This window comes from Spermophilus citellus (genome assembly GCF_964194105.1).
Source record: "Spermophilus citellus genome assembly, chromosome: 1".
Classification (NCBI taxonomy): domain Eukaryota; kingdom Metazoa; phylum Chordata; class Mammalia; order Rodentia; family Sciuridae; genus Spermophilus; species Spermophilus citellus.
In genome coordinates this window covers 112,470,630-112,488,775 of record NC_138182.1, presented here as the reverse complement: position 1 = coordinate 112,488,775, position 18,146 = coordinate 112,470,630, and the positions used below count along the sequence as shown (strand labels likewise).

At 32.6% G+C, this 18,146-nt stretch overlaps 1 long non-coding RNA gene across 2 annotated transcripts in view; it reads left to right on the top strand.

Annotated features, from left to right (window-relative positions):
* Positions 1-17,654, top strand: part of LOC308651730 — a 42,027-nt gene extending 24,373 nt beyond the window's left edge. For both annotated transcript variants that reach the window (XR_014022654.1, XR_014022655.1), the window contains exon 5: positions 17,585-17,654. This is a non-coding gene — a long non-coding RNA (uncharacterized lncRNA). The remainder of the gene's footprint in view (positions 1-17,584) is intronic.
* The last annotated feature ends 492 nt before the right edge of the window (positions 17,655-18,146 follow it).

Sequence of the window (18,146 nt, the reverse complement as noted above, 5' to 3'; positions counted from 1 at the left end):
GAATTGTCATGGGATTTTGTTGTTTTGATATATAATTTCCTAATTATATAACATATGATGAGCATATTTTCACATGTCTACTTTTCTCTCTTCATGTCTTCTTGAGTAAGGGATCTATTCAGTTTTCTTTTTCCGCCGCATCTGACCCTCCCTTTCCTTATTGATAATTTTAAAGAGTTACTTGCACACTTTAGTCACAAGTCCATTTTCAAACATGACTTTTGGACACACTTCCAGTTCATGGATTGTAATTTCTTTTTCTCTTAATAGTATTTTTTTTTCCACAGAGTTGTTTATTTATTTATTTATTTAATATTCTTTCAATTGTGTCTGCCATCATTTTTTTTCATTAGTCCTGCTTTTGATGCATATAAAAACTAACAGCCAAATTCAAGGTCACCTATATTTCCTTCTTTGTTAACTTGACAAGTCTTAGGTTTTGTGTACTATTCATATTTCCCATATTTCCATTTTCTGATGCCACATATAATATTTTACTACTACTATCCTCACAATAAGAATAAAGATGAGCAATCCGAAAATCCAAAATCCTTAGTTCCATGAGATCATTGGGGTAACCAAACTGCAGCCTTGAAACCTGGGAATGAAGGCAGACAGACATAGAATCAAGGTTAGATATCCACATTCAGAGAAATAAAACTAAATACCTATCTCCTACCAGTGACAAAAATCAATTAAAAATGGACTAAGTATTTACACGTGAGATGTAAATCTGTAAAACTTATACATGAAAATGTAGGGGAAATCTTTCAGGAGACTAAAACTGGCAAAAATTTTTTGAACAAAACACCCAAATCAAACAAAAGCAAAACAGAGAGAAATCAAACTACATCAAAATAACACCATTTTGCTCAGCAAATGAAATGATCAACAGAACAAGGAGACAATGCACACTATGGGAGAAAGCATTCCAAATTCTACAAGAGGTGGATTCCAAAAATATACAAGAACTTGAAAACACCTCAGACCAAAGCAAAACAGAAACAAGCACACCAATGAAGAAATTAACGATGGACCTAAAATGACATTTCTTAAAAAAAAAGACATACAAATAGCTAACATGTGTATAAAAAAGACTTGACTTCACTAACAGAGAAATGCAAATCAAAGCCACACTGGTTTATTGTCTCAACCCAGCAGAATGGCTATTATCAAAAAGTCTAAAGGTAACAAGTGCTGGAGAAGATGTGGAAAAAAGGGAACCCTTATAAATTTTCCTCTATCATGGAAAAGAATACAGAAGTTTTTCAAAAAACTGAAAGCAGAGATACTATAAGATACAGCAATGCCACTACTAGGTAAACATCCAAAGGAAATGAAATCAATCATGTCAGAGAGACATTTACACTGCTATGTTCTTTGCAGCACTATTCACAATAGGTAAGAAATGGGAACAACTTAAGCGTTCGGCAATTATTGATGGATAAGGTAAATATTGCACACATACACAATGCAGTACTATTATGCTGTAAATAAAATGGAAGCCTGTTATTCATGGCAACATGGGTGGAACTAGAGGTCATTATGCTAAGTGAAATAAGCCAGCAGAATAAAACAATTACCTCACAGTATTAGTCATGTGGAATATGAAAAAGTGGATTTTGTAGAATTTGTGAAGAAAATGATGGTTATCAAAAAATAATGATGCTAAAGTCAAGGGTAAAATAGAAGGAGGGATCTTGGATAGAGGTTGATCAGTGGATACTCAGGAGTAGGAGGTCCTGGTGTTCTATTGTACAGAAGGCTGACTGATTATACATAATAAAAATGTACTGTATATTTCATGGAGGTAGGAGAAAGGAATTTGAATGTTCTTAAACCATAAAGAAATGATAAATGTTTGAGGAGCTAGATATGTTTAACTTGATTAAAAATTACACTATATGTATCCATATATCACAAAGAACAACAAAAAAATATATAATGTTTATGTTTTGTAACAGTACAGAATAAATAAAAAAACCTGGGAATGAAGGGAATTTGCTGTTTTAATATATAATTTCCTAATTATATAACATATGATGAGCATATTTTCACATGTCTACTTTTCTCTCTTTAATTTCATAAAATTTGCCAACAGAATTGCTATAGTTCAACAATAATAGATATTTGATTGACAATTACTCACCATGACATTAGTATCTCAGTGTTATTATTTATTAGAAAATGCTAACTAAAATCGCAATGAGATATCTCTACACCTCTACTTGAATAATCAAATTTAAAAAGACTCAATAATTAACAAATTTTGATGGAGCATTCCCTTGTATTGCCATACAAAATGGGATAGCCACTTATAAAACAGTTTGACAGTTTTGTATAAAATTAAAACTATCTTTCTCATGGCATCAGCAGTTTCACTCTGAAGTAATTATGAAAGTAAATTAAAGTATATGCACCCAGAGACAAGACCCAGATACTTACAATAGTAGTTTTTTTTATATTATATGAAAACTGGGCAAATAAATTTTGTATATCTATATAATACAAATCAACACTATAATTTAAATTCATTTCTGATTCATGAAATAGTTTTATAAATCTCAAAGATATATTTAAAAAGCCAAAACCTGAACACTATATCTTATATAACTTTATTTAATATGGTGTCAGGAATAAGTTTATTCATTGCTGGTATACAGAGCATATGAGGAGAAGACTGCTTATAGAAGTGCACAAAGGACTTTGCTGATGATGGAAATGTCCTGTATAATCACTGTGGCTGTAATTAAATAATTGCAAACTTTTAAGATATCATCAAATTACAAGTTAGAAACTGTTTACATTAAAATGATACTTTAGTAAGACCTAAATTAAAATAAATAAGGAGGCAAGCCACCTAACTAAGGACATTTTTATAGTTTGGGTACAAATTGTACCCTAAAGATTCATATAGGAAGCCTTCGTCCTCAGGTGGTAGTATTGGTAGGTACTGTGGACCTTTATGAATCGAGACCTTTGGGTGGGTTCTAAGTACATTTTAAGTACACATTTAAAACAATTATGGGACCATGCTGATCCTCTTTCTCATTCTGCTTTGGTTTAAAATGTGAGTTTGGGGGGCTGGGGATGTGGCTGAAATGTTAGCACGGTTGCCTGGCATGTGTGCACGGCGCTGGGTTCTATCCTCAGCACCACATACAAATAAAATAAAGATGTTGTGTCCGCCAAAAACTGAAAAATAAATATTAAAAAATTCTCTCTCTCTCACTCTCTCTCTCTCTTTTAAAAGAAATGTGAATTTTTCTCTGATCTTTATTAATGACCATTAGCATCAGCATCATGAGGTAATTTCATTAATCACTGACTATTTCGAGGTCAGTACTTTGAGCCTCTGAATTTTGGGTTGAATAAGTGTTTTCCCTTTATGAAGTTAAGTATTTCAGTTATTTCATTATAGTGATGCAAACATGACCAATATATTCAGTTATTTCTAAGGGTAAAATATTTGCATTATTCTATATTTCATTCTTTGTCAAATGCCATGACATGAAATTATAACCATTATGGTATGTCCAAGAAAGATCTAATTCTTCAAGGCACTAACAGGAAGGTGATCCTTTCCATTAATGAGACTCTGTTCTATAAGTAACAGATCAGAATATTCATTCCAGTCTGGTGCCACAGACAGATTGTCTCATTTTGACACTTTATATACCTGATTCTAGATCTCAATTTTAGTTTTATTTGGGGCTATACATTTTATCTTGTCTTGTTACACCTTCAAGCACCACAGAATATTCTATTCCTTTATTAATTGTCTGAAACATGGCTTTAGTCACTGTTTCCACCCCCATATATCTAGGATTTAGGGATTCTGTGTCCTGTCCTTAAAATCCTTTTATTCTATGAAAGATCCACCCACCAAAGCTTATCATTTGTTGAATATACAAAAACGGAGAACTTCCAATAAAAGTTATTGGTATATAATAAATTCTTCATGTATGTGTCTGTGTGTATTAGAAACACTACATTTCAGAAATGACTTATTGTTTTGGTATTTGATGAAAGGCTATCCAAATTACATGAAAACATGAATTATTTCAGGATAAATTTTACAGTTTAACAAGGAAATAAAATATGCTGTGGTAAATTTTTAGATGGTGAGTTAAAAAAAAACTCTTGCCTTTTTAATTCATGAATGATCTCTCTCTCTTACTTTTTCTGCCCTTCATTGCAAAATGAAAGAAAGACAAGTATTAAAAACAAAATGGCACAACTGAAAATTTTGACTATGTAAAATGGAAGATAGAGCCAAAATGGAATGTCTTTAAAATGGTAGAGCCAGAGAGGCATTGTGTTGAACTTCATACAAAATGTCATCATTTTTTTCTCACCTTCTCATAATAAGTTTTGTTGACTTTCTAAAGGGGACAAAATCATCCTGGTTTTTGGATGAAAATTTAGCAGGACTGTCAGAAAGATCAAATTTTTCTCAAGTATTATTCTTTGTCACAAAACTCAGAAGTACCAGATCCCCTGAGGCAGATGTAAACAGCCTGCCACTTTTGGACTCTGTCTGCTCCACTGCTATGTGATGCACCATCTCTTGGGAAACAGACCTGCTTCACTGACTTCTCAAATATTTACTTTGTACTACTAAATGCTAGGTTAGAAAAAGTCAAGGTGAAATGATTCCTCACAATTTAGAATGGATATTTTAGACTTGGGATTCTTTAACATTCTTAGTCATCAATAAAGATCCATTAATTAATTAAAAACAAAAATATTATAAATCAATATGAATAAAACAATTAATTTTATACCATTAAAGCAATCATTGGCATCAAATAGTTAACACGTAAGAGAGAGATGAGATAAAAAGTGTTTTATTCTCAACTAAATTATGATGGTGAAACAAATCCATGATTATTTCATTATTACAAAAATATAAAATAATTAGTAAAGTTTTCAATATTTCTATTTGAGAATAATATTGCCTCAGTAAATTATCAAAAGCAAGGGTAAAACAGGAAAGAAAATTAGCATATATAAATATAGGTCCCAATAGATATACCTCACGGCACACACTACAGAATAATATTTAACTTTATTATAAGCTTTTAGACAATAAGTATCTCAATAACTGAGGAGTAGTAAATAAAACTTTTACAGGGAAATACAGGTGTTTTGCACACACACACATAAATACAGTACACAAAACCATAGCCATAGGCACAAAGTCCTAGCTTCATTCAAATGTCAAGTCATGGAGATATTTATTAAATAATTGCCATCTCATTTCATCCTCAAAGCCATATATCAGTGTATGTGCTCTTTCACTTGTTTAATAAATTGAGGGCACCAAGAATCATTGATTTAAATAGCTTACACAATCTTGTAAGTGAAAAGGTTGTATTTAAAACCAGATGTGACTTTATCCATGGTTCATCATATCATAGTTACCCTGATGCCACCTTACTGCTGCTTTCTGAGAGAAAAGATATAAAAGTGAAAAACTACAAAAGAAACACAAAATACACTGATGCACAATAATGTGGCTAACAAAGCATTTCAGAGTTTCACCAGATTGAACTTCCCTAAAAAGTCTTATTTTTAAGAAGTCAATGAAGTTAAGAAAAAATTTCTCTGTATAATCTTCATATTATTTATAAAGAAATTTAAAATAGTAATGTGGATCCAGCAATACCACTAAAGTTCATATACAAAAAAATGAAATCAGTAGATAAAATAAGTATCAGCTCTGCCATAATTGTTTCACCATTATTCACAATATCCAAGTGATAGATTCAAAAGTATCTATGAACAGATGAATGAATCCAGAAACAGAGAATACACAGGGATACGCAATGAAATACTACTCAGTCTTTAAAAAACAAAGAAATCCTGGCATTTACAATAACATGGATGAACCTAAAGATCAGCATGTTACATGAAATAAGCCAGGTACAGAAAGAGAAGCACCACAGGATCTTATTTACATGTACAATCTCAAAAGTTAAACATCATAGAAATACAGAGTAGGATTGCAGCTACAAGGGTCTGACAGAATTGGGGAAGATTGAAGATTTTGGTTAAATACTACAAAACTTTTTTTTTTTTTAATACAGAGAAATAATTTCAAGAGATATATTATATAACATGACAACTGTAATTTATATCAACATATTATTCTTGAAAATCTCTAAAGACTAGAATGTGTATGTGGTGTGAGACACTAAAACCAGGGTCTCAGACAGGCAAAGCACACAGACTTACCATTGAGTTACACAACCAGCTTCTAAATAGTAGATTTTTAAGTGCTCTCACCAACAAAAAGAGGTGAGTAGGTGAGATAATATGTATGTCAAATATTTCAATTTAGCCATTATACAATGTATACATATTTCAAAGCATCATGTTTTGCCATGTATCTGTGTTTTATCTATTAAGAAAACAATGACTTTAAAGATAATGAAACAATGTTGAACAATCAGATCTCTAAAATAAATATCTGAGTGAATGAATTAAAAACTAAGGTAGTTGTGTTCAAATTGGTTTAGGCTCAACTGTCAAAGCAATCAAATTTACACAATTTTTCCAATCTTCTTTTTATGACATCTCTAAATAATTTCATATAGATTATTACATGACTAAAATTATCTTAACAAATTTTATGTGGGAAAAAGTTTTCAATTTTAATGAGGCATGCCTAGTTTTACAATTATTGCACCATATGATACAGTATTTAACTGTGTCAGAAATGACCAAAATGGAAGCTGGGTGTGGTCAAGCACATCTGTGATCCCAGCTACTCAGGAGGATCACAATTTTGAGACCAGCCTTGGCAATTTATCTGGACCCTGTCTCAAAATAAAAATGGTTGAGGATTTAGATATCCCTAGTAAAATAACACCAATAAATTTAAATATCCCTAGTAAAAATAACACCAATAAATAAAACTAAACAAAACAAAAAACATAAATAAAAACAAACCAAAAAACCCTGCCAAGTATCTTTTATATTTTAAAGCAGCTGTACCAGTTTTCATTCCTACAGCAATGCATGAGAGTCTCTGTCTTCAAGCATTCTCATCAGCACTTGGTAAGAAAAATATTTTATGTACTTTTTATAGTGTATAGCAGTGCTTTATGCTGTTTATTTATGTAAGTTACTATTTTTTTGAGAAATTTAAGGTTTACTCAGAAGTTGAATGGAAAGTAGAGTTTCCATATGCCCTGAGACATGCAACCACCAAACCACCTTGGTTTCTCCTAATATTGACATCTTGCATTATTGATGTGCCTTCTTTAGGATCAACAAGTGAATCTTGAGACATTGTTATTAATGAAAGTCTATGTGAGTTTTTACTCAGTCTTGTATCTGTGATGAGTTTTTTTTTTAAAGAGAGAGTGAGAGAGGAGAGAGAGAGAGAATTTTTAATATTTATTTTTAGTTCTCGGCGGACACAACATCTTTTTTGGTATGTGGTGCTGAGGATCGAACCCGGGCCGCACGCATGCCAGGCGAGCGTGCTACCGCTTGAGCCACATCCCCAGCCCTGTGATGAGTTTTGACAAGTATATAATGACATGTATATACCCACTATTGTAGAAGCATATCAAATAATTTCATTGATTCAAATGTTTTCTTATTCTGATTTATAATTTTGGTTATTGTGCTTTGTTTGCTAGTAGTCCCCTTCCCCAGGTGAAAACACTTGAGTCTGGATTTCTTAAATGCTTAATATTTCTTAATATATTATTTTTAAAATTAATTTATTTATTATAATTTGTTAAACATGTCAGAAGAATATATTTCAATTCATAGTATAAATATAGAGCACAATTTTTCATTTACCTGGCACTTCATAAAGTAGAGTCACACCTTTTGTGTCTTCATACATGTACTTAGGGTAATGACTTCCATCTCATTCCACCATCTTTCCTACACCCATATTCCCTCTCCTCCCCTCCCCTTTGCTCTATCTAGAGTTTGTCTAATTTTCTCATGGTCCATTATGAATTAGTATCCTTATATCAGAGAAAATATTTAGCCTTTCGTATTTTTTGATATTGGGTTACTTCACTTATTCTCCAACTTCATTCATTTACCTGCAAATGTCAGGATTTTATTCTCTTCTAATGCTGAGTAATATTCCACTGTGTATATATATCCCACAGTTTCTTTATTCATTCATCTATTGAAGTGTATCTAGGTTGGTTCCACAACTTAGCTATTGTGAATTGTACTGCTATAAATATTAATGTGGCTGTGTCACTGTAGTATGCTGGTGTTAAGTCCTTTGGGTATAACCCAAGGAGTTGGATAGCTGGGGCAAATGGTGGTTTCATTCCAAGTCTTCCAAGGAATCTCCATACAGCTTTCCATATTGGTTGCACCAATTTGCAGATCTGCAAGGGAATTTGACTCAGTGTTGCATTGTTGGTCTGTTTCTAAGACTCAGAACTTTCTAGACATTTGTTTAATAGCATATCATAATGCTTATTTGCTTAATTCATGGATAGCTTTGGTTATCTGTGAGGTAAGGATTGTCTTTATGGTTTCAAAGACTTTATCACGAGGTTATTAGTTTCAGAAATTCTCTGGGTAAGAATTCTTCCAGAAAACCCTGTGTGAATCACATTTACAGAAAGCTGGTTTCCAGGCAAATGATAAAATGCCAAACATTACACAAAGTTTTCCCCAGCTTCAGTTTCCTCAAAGAAGTTCCTAATTAAGTTTATTTCGAGTGCATGTATTTTTTACATGAAAATCTTTTTTATTTTTTATCTGACTGAGGGTGGAACAAGAATGTTAAGCAGATTGACATATTTTTGTTTGTAGATATATATTTCTAAATAGTGTCCATTACATGGAAGTTTCTCACTCCTTCCCTTGATGTTTCTCACATACCTCATGTATTTAGTGGGCACATTGATTATTATCAATGGAACAGTTGGGTGTAGTAGCATTTTCTACTTCACTTCTCAATCACTTCTAATATGACCTTTTAACAAATTATTTCATTAAAATAATTCCCCCAATAAAAGTCTACAAAAAATCTAGAAAACAGTACAATGAATAACTTTCTATTTTTTACTGATATTCCTCAATTATTAAAATTTGTCTCTTTAGCCTTATTTCTGGTGAAACAAATTTTCTGTACTAATATTTTCTTTATGACACTTTGTTTGTTTGAACTGGCTTGACTTTAGTATGATAGTTTGTCTTGCTTTGTTTCTGAATAAATTATGTCTTTAAAATAATAATTATTATTTTTTATTTCAAAAACTTGATAACAAATTTTTTTAATCAGAAAAAAATACTTATTTTGAAACTGTTAGGTTTAATTTTGAATTTTATTTTTTAAAAATTTATATCTTTGAACAACTCATCTTCAAACATCCTTTTGTCTTTTACTGACCCTGTTGGTATAGATATTATGCTCAATTCCACCGTCAATACATCTTCTTTAACCAGATGCATTATCTTCTTGAAAGTTCTAAAGTACTACTTAGCATTTTTGCTGAGATCTGATACATCCATATATTGATTTTAAAGTCATTAATTCTGCAAATTCATGCACAAAAATATAAGAATTTATGGAGGATAAAAGATATGACAGAGTAATTAAAACTTTGGCAGCTTTGTAATCTGGGCTTCAACTAAGCTTCTAACTATCCTAATAATCACACAAGCATATGAAACCTCCACTGGCATTTCAGCCCAGGATCAGCCAGTTCATCAGAAGCAGACAATTCAGGGCTTTCTGCCTCTTCCTTGGAGACTGTCAAAAGAAGCATGGATTCTATCCCAATTAAAATTTTTATAGAGCCTACATTTCTATCAATCAGGTTTTATTTAAGTATTTATTTTTTGCACAGGGGAAATATCTCTGCATTTATTTTATTTCTATTTGCAGCATCACAGTGTCACCAGAGAGCTTGACATCATTGGGAGAAAAACACTGTTTCCAACCACTAAAATGAATACCATTGATCTTAGAAAAACACACTTGGCAGATATTTCCAACTATAATTTTTCCTTTTCTTTTTTTTGACAATTGTTTTACTGATTTTTATTTAATTAGTTATACATGACTGTAGAATGCATTTATGCACTTTGATATATAATACATAGATGGGATATAATTTCTCATTTTTATGACTGTACATGTTGCAGAATCATATTGGTCTTGTAGTCCCATATATACATAATGTAATAGTGTCTGTTTCATTCAATTATCCTTCCAATCCCCACATCCCCTTCTTTCTCCTCCCATAACTTCTCTCTACCTAATCTAAGGTAACACTATTATTCTCTAGTGCCTCCCACCTTATTGTGAATTAGCATCTGCATATTAGAGAAAACATTTGACCTTTGGTTTTCTGGGATTGGCTTATTTTGCTTAGCATAATATTTTGCAACTCCATACATTTACTGGCAAATGCCATAATTTCATTGTTCTTTGAAGTGGAGTAATATTCCATTGAGTATATATACCACATGTTCTTTATCCATTCATCTATGAAGGACACCTAGGTTGGTTCCATAGTTTAGCTACTGTGAATTGAGCTGCTATAAACATTGACTTGGCTGCATTACTGTAATATGCTGATTTTAAGTTCTTTGGATATAAACTGAGGTACGTAATTTCTCCTTTTCTTACTTGAAATTTTGGCATGTGTTCTTTTATGGTGCTACATATTTTGAGGCTTAAAATCATTTGTTTTTTCATATTTCTCTTTATTTGTTATAATATTGCAATAGGAGTGTGGACATTAACAGTCTATAAAGAAGATTTTCTAAAAAATTTGCATTCTTTCTGAATTCGGATGCTATCATAGCATACCTATGTGAAGCTATTAAAACTCATGCATTATTTCATTTTATTTATGGATAATATTGTCTGTACCATAAAATGCTTATATGGTGAATATACAGTGTGAAGATAAAAATAAATTCATTGTAAGCTTAAATATGAGTAGAATAATTTTAGAAACCTACTATGGTTTATCTATGGTTTTTATATGTCACTCAAAGGCTTGTTTACTAGACCTTGGACTCAGTCTGAAGATATAGAGTCAGTGGTTTCTTTAAGAGGTGGAATTTAGTTCAAAGTCACTAGACCATTGAAAGTACTTCATTTATAAGGTATAGATGCTGTACTACTAGGATCCTGGTTAATTCTTATGAGATGATTATTGTAGAAAAACAAGCCTGGCCCCCCTCTCTCTCTCTCTCTCTCTCTCTCTCTCTCTCTCTCTCTCTCTCTCTCTATCTATCTCTATCTCTCTCTCTGTCTTTCTATAACCTGTCCCTCTCACACACATTTGGGCCATGGTGATGCTAAGATTATCCACTATACCCTAAGATGTGAGTGCCATGCCTCTGAAATTCTAGAAAAGTGAGCTTAATAAGTATCTTCTCTTTATACTTAAGTCACTCAAAGTTATTATAGTACAGCAAAGGACAACCATTTATTTATATATTTATTTAAGTAACATAGCTATACAAAAGTCTTGAAAAGTTGATTTGGGGCCAAGTAACTGAAGTCTAGCTATTGAAGTATAGAAGAAAGGAATATACTTCAGTTTCTAGGTTTGACTCTTAAGCTTTCCAACATATGATCCTCTTCTTCCTATTACATCACAAATCTGAAGGCACTACCAAAAATAGTAACTTCAATCATGGGAAAGCCATACAAGCAGAAAAGTATAATTCTAACAGCTTGAAATGAACTCTGGTGGTGGAAAATTAATTGTTATTATACCTTAACAACATATTTGCACTATTTGTTTCAGCATGCCTAATATAATGACAAATTGCCAGAAGAAGAAAGTGGGAAGTATAAGAGGAGAAATAGCTGATTTGAAGGCACCTCAGAAAGTGTTGACTATGTAATAATTTATATTCTCCAATTCAGTGAGGGTGGCAGTGCTGTCCCATGCCACCCTACAACATCAGAAATTAAATCCAATGCATTTTTTCATATGGATATTTTTATAGCTACTGTCTATCCACAAGTTTGGTGGTTCCCTATGACTTATGATAATGCTTCTTTGTGCTTTGTGGCAACTGCTGTCCTCAAGAATGTTAAATTTGCTCTATAAGCAAACCATGATTTACTAAGAGGAAACAACTTGAAACAATAAGTATTAGATTCCCAATTTTTGTAATCTAATTTAGAGAAACCTGAGAAACAATTCCTTATTTCAGATGCCATAAGCCATGTGAGAGGTAGAACTTCTAACAAGATCTGTGAAGAATCTGATATTTTATATAACATGTTTAGTTTAAATTTATGTAGTGCATCTCAAAGGTATTAACTCAGCAAAAAGAAGGAGGTATATAATTGAATTTCTATAGAACAATGGCTCAAATACATTAGGATTCCTTGCTAAATCTAATTTTTTTATATGTGAATATAAAAAATAAATAAATAGTTCAGAAACTATTTTATATTTTGACATGTTCATTGACATGTCCTGAGTTCCTTTCAATGAAGAGAGACTGACCCTTTAACCCACTACATTCTAGTTTTCAAAAACAAAAGAAAACAAACAAATTTTAGAAGCGATTATAACCAATATGTTATGACAAATCAGGTGATACACCCTTGAAGACTGCACACAGGAAATTGGTATGTTTAGTTTTGAGGAAGAGCTGCTCCTTAAGCACAGATGTTACAGCTCACACAAGGGAAGCATGCTAGGCATACACAGCCGCTCTCTCAGTGGGGATGGGCCACCTCAATTTTTGGAAACTGATTTTCTTTGCCAAACCTAGGATGTATTATACTCACTGCCTAATTTTCTTTGCAGCATCTAATTTTCTTGCCCTCAATAAGAATAGACCCATTTTCTTGGGTAGAAGAGTATTTATATCAACCCTAGGTCCACATATTTGAAATAAACATTCTTTTTATTGGATAGACATAGTCCAGATTGAGCTTCTCACAGGATTACCCCCTTGTTCCAAAAATCATTCATTCAATGTAAGTCCAAGTCCCTGGATGATCCATAAGACATAGTCTTTTTTTTTTTTTTATCTTGTGTAAAGATAAAAAAAAATTTAAAAAGGGGCATATAAGTCAACTGGCAATCATAAGACACAAATCTGGACCTATTGGTGGACAACTTAGTTTTCACTTTGAGAATGCCTTGAAATGAAGCAAATTCAGTTGGAAATGATATAGAGCTAGAAAAAATAAGATTCTTGATGATGGTACTCAAACATCTGAACCCAGTTCTGGTAAGTTTTAGTTTTCTGTTGTTTCATTGGTGGGTGTGTGTTTATGTGTGTGTTAGTATCAATACATTTGTGTCTTTTGTTTAAGTCAGTTTGAGGTTAATAATGTAGTCTGATTTTCTATAAAAATCTGAAACTTGATTGTCTGTTGTAGTTTTGTTTTATCTTTTGACTAAAGAAGGAGAGTACAGCAGTATGGTTAAGCTCTGGTCCATACAGAATCACTAACACGAACTATGTCATCAACCTTACCCAATATAAGCAGAAAACTGAATGTGCAAACAGAATTGTTTTGGAAGCAAGAATCAGAGGTGGTGCTTGGAGTGGTGGGATGCAGGCAACCTGGGTTTGGTGCAACTTTGTCCTTCTTTGGCCACAACACTTTTATGTACTACAAAATATATTTAATTTACCATCTGGATTCACCTTCGTACCCGCATATGCACTTGCTGTTATTTCTTCCTTCTTTTAATTCCTCTAGTCAAGGGTACCTCTACTGGTATCTGATATAAGAAGATAAGTGACCCTAGATTTCTGTGACTATGTTTTTAGAATTTATATCATGACATCTTCTGCCCAGTGTTTACCTTCTACTTTCACCAGTTTATAAACCATCAATTCAGCTACGCTTATTACACAAAAAATAACAAAAAGTATTGCATGAATATTAAATATTTTTTTCTGGAATTAAAAAGAAAATTTGTCAGTTTACATTTTAATGAGAAATAAGAGAGAGAGAGAGAGAGAGAGAGAGAGAGAGAGAGAGAGAAGCCTGAGTTTTCTTTGAAGTTCACAACTTCTCTAAAATTGTATATTGATTGCGGGGTTAAAAAGCAAAGATTTCTTTTTTAAAGTTCAGAAAATGCTGTATAAAACTGATAATAAAATCCTATACATCTTTTTGAAAACTTTCATGTAACATAATATAATTATTTCAAGACCAGTCTCTGAAATTTCTAAACAAATGATTACTGTGATCTACTTCCTTTAAAATATTATATTCTACATCACATTATGTGAAATATTTATGGGCTTATTCATTATCTCTTCCTATAGGACTATAAATTTCCAGGAAATTGATCCTTTTATAGATTATATTTCACAACAATACATGTGAAAAGTCATTTTAATTGTCCACTAAGCATTGAGGACGTAAAAAATTCTTAATATGGACATACCTTATGATTAGAATAAATTTTTTAATATTTATTTTTCTGTGATATTAACTGCCTAAACTATTGATTTCACAGTTTTCCATTTTGGTTCATATTAGTCTCAAAACAATTCCTGATTAAAAAACAGTAACAACAGAGATGTTCAACTGGGTACAAATAGCAAAATGTTTTGTTGTTTGGGAATTCACTGAAGATAAGTGCAGTCTCTGGGGATGCTCAACGTGATCCAATGCTGCAGCCTTCTGCCCAAAGAGCCTTATTGCAGTAACAATCCTGCCCAAATGGTCTCTGCTTTCATTTATTCCTAAAAACACTGATAAAAATGCCCCTCTTATAAACTTCCATTTTTACCCCATATACAGATTGCAGAATCATTCATAACCCACTTGAATCAAATGTATGAAATATGATATGTCAAGAGCTTTGTAATGTTTTGAACAACCAATAATTTAAAAAATGCCCCTCTTAATATTACTCATAAATGTGAATAGTGCATATTAGAAACTTTGACTTTAAAACAAATGATACTTTCAAAGCAGCAAATTCTGAAAAATATTAATAAATTGTTAAAATAAAAATGTATTCTGCACATGTATTTTTTTAATGTTCTATTTTATAATGGACAAACCTATTCACATATGTACATCCTGTTATAATATTCATTATACTTCTTTTATAATCATAATTTTAATGTTGTAATTACCAGCAAAAGGATTTTTTTTTGTACCAGGGATTAATCCCAGTTGCACTAACCACTGAGCACCATCCCTAACCCATATATTTTGAGACAGGGTCTCACTAAGTTGTTTAGGACCTAACAAAGTTGCTGGCTTTGAACATTTGATCCTCCTGCCCCAGGATCCTGGGCCACTATGATTACAGGCATGCACCACCCAACCCATCCAGGAGAAGGATCTTTATGAATTTGTGCGGATGGGATAACTTTGATAAACTTTGGTGTGAAAGAGAAGTCTTACATTACTTGTGCTTCCTGGAGAAGCTACTCTTGGTTTAGCAGAAATAAAAACCCAAGATTGAAAAATAAAGCATTCCTTTGAGTACTTGCATAAAGAATATAGGGTCCAGAAAACAGGGAAATGGAATAGGAAAATGAAAAGAAAATTAGTTGGGGCATCTTTACCTTTACGCACTAGTGTGGCACATGCTGAGTCCACTGTATTTCTTTCCTTATAAAGAAAATAATATGCGAAAAAATGAAGCCTTTATTTTACATTCTTCAAAATATGTGGCTCTGCATAGCAATTGAACTTTAGAAATTTTAATGTAAGAAAAATTTGTATATCTCATTCTGAGAATGAATGCCACTTTTGATCACGTCTTAAACCCCTTCGATATTGAGTAGAACCTCTGAATATGACAGATGTCATTCTTGGGACTGTGGCACATTGTGTGACAAAGAGATTTTTGGGGTGGGTTCCATGTGATCGCATGAGCCCTTTGCAGACTGTGACCTCCAGATGATGATAGAGGAGGAGTCAAGGAGATTTAAAGGCTAAGAATGACTCACAGTGCCACTGCTGACTTTGAAAATGCATGTGGCATTACATTGACCTTAACATTTCCACCAACTTAACTAACCTTTAGAAGATTTCTTCTTCTTGACTGTGGGCCTCTGATTTACCCTTTGTTAGAGCACATATTTTAGAATTTGTAATTATAAAATCTGCCTTTGCCTCATTTAGATGTGAATCCTTTGTGAAACTAGAAACATTGAGATGTAATCATCAAAATCATCACATTGAGATGTAATTATCCAAAGAGATGAGAAAGCATCTTTTCCCCCCAAGTCTTGGAAGGCAGGATAGAAGCCCAACTTCAAGGAACAACAATCAGCACACTTGATGGCCAGATCCTACTGGCCAACCCTTCTCCTGACATCTACCACTATTCCATTAGCTCAACCCACCAATGAAAATCTTCCTAATTATTTTTTTTTCTGGAGAATTAAATTTAATTTCTCACCTCTGTGACAATAATGGCGTTCCCCTATCCCAATAGTCTTGAATGAATTCTTCCTTTAATGTTTAACTGATCTGATGCAACTTTTCTTTTATAGAATAAAAGAACTAGACAATGACATCTAGGAGCTGATAGGAATGAATGAGGGCAATAACAGTTAAAAAGTGAGCTCAACTTTTTAGCCTCGAGAAATAAACTACACCAACATTCCCAAAGAGGCTGAAAGTAGATTCTTCATCAGAGTCTTCTGCTAAGAGCTCACCTTGATTTGGCCTGGTGAGAACAATTAAACACACACCTGGGCATCCAACCTACAAAACTTATTAAAGCCACTGAATTTCTGGGAATTTGCTATAAAGCAATAGAAAATGAATACATTTCATTTGAATCACAGATAATTTAAATTTCCCAGCTTAAATATGCAGAATGAAATAAAGATTGAAGACTTTTGGAATGCAATTTAAATAATTTGGTCTGTTTGTAGCTACATTAAATGGCACAACTGAGGATTGTTTAGGCTTTATTTTTACATAATTCAGGTACTTCAATGTTAAAAAAAGGTCTTAGATTTTTATCAACTTTTTAAGATAACTTGTACATACAAGTCAGTTTATTGATCACTATATGCAATAAACATATATAATAAACATAATAAAGATCAACAATAAAATAGATTATATTAAAAAATAAAACATCACATGTATTTTAAAGCTTTCCCATATTGTTAGATATGCATGCTGGTAAGATTAGTTATTGACATGGCTTAAAATGGGCAAATGTTTAGGTGTTAACTTTCATTTAAAAAGGAAATATTTTTAAGAATACTTGAAATATGTTAGGATAATCTGATATAGATTAATTAAGGAAACATAAAAAAATTAATCAATTTTGAAAATTCTCCAAAAAACTCCAAAATATACATGTAATGGATGATGTACTGTAAATCATACAGTATTTATATATTGAAAATGAAGCCTTTCAGCTGCTCATTTCTGGGTTACATTTGTAAAGAAAAAAAAGAGCCATTCATCAGCTAGAGTCATTCTTATGCTTAGCATGTCTCTTGATCTAAAAATGAATGTAATTCATTAGGCCATCAACTAGAGTACATTAACAAAATGATGTTTATCATAACTACATTTTTTTTAAAGAGAGAGTGAGAGAGGAGAGAGAGCGAGAGAGAGAGAGAGAGAATTTTTAATATTTATTTTTAGTTCTCGGCGGACACAACATCTTTCTTTGTATGTGGTGCTGAGGATCGAACCCGGGCCGCACACATGCCAGGCGAGCGCGCTCCCGCTTGAGCCACATCCCCAGCCCTCATAACTACATTTAAAGTTGAAATTTTATGACTGCATTCATGCAATGCAGAGCACAATCATACAAATTATTTACTGAATCATAACCTAGCTCATATTTCCAAGAAGGCAACATGTTGTTTTTTTCCTCTGAGTATTATTATATAATTAATTCTGGGAACAATGCATTTTAAAGTGTGTTATACATTTTATTACACCAAATACAGCTGAAGTACTGAGTCTCACCACACTTTACACACTAGTCCAGTGTTAGTGCTGCTTTGTAGAAGCCATTATTCAATCATACCAACTGCCCACTTGCTGCATAATCAGACTTTGGTCTTTGAGTTTTTCACTGATTGACATGAGACCTGGAACTGGAAATGTTTCCAAGTCCTCTTTCTAGCTTTCATTTATTCCATCATTGAAACTTCTTAGAATATGGAGTTTCCAATCGGTTCTTAAACCTTTTGTAAAG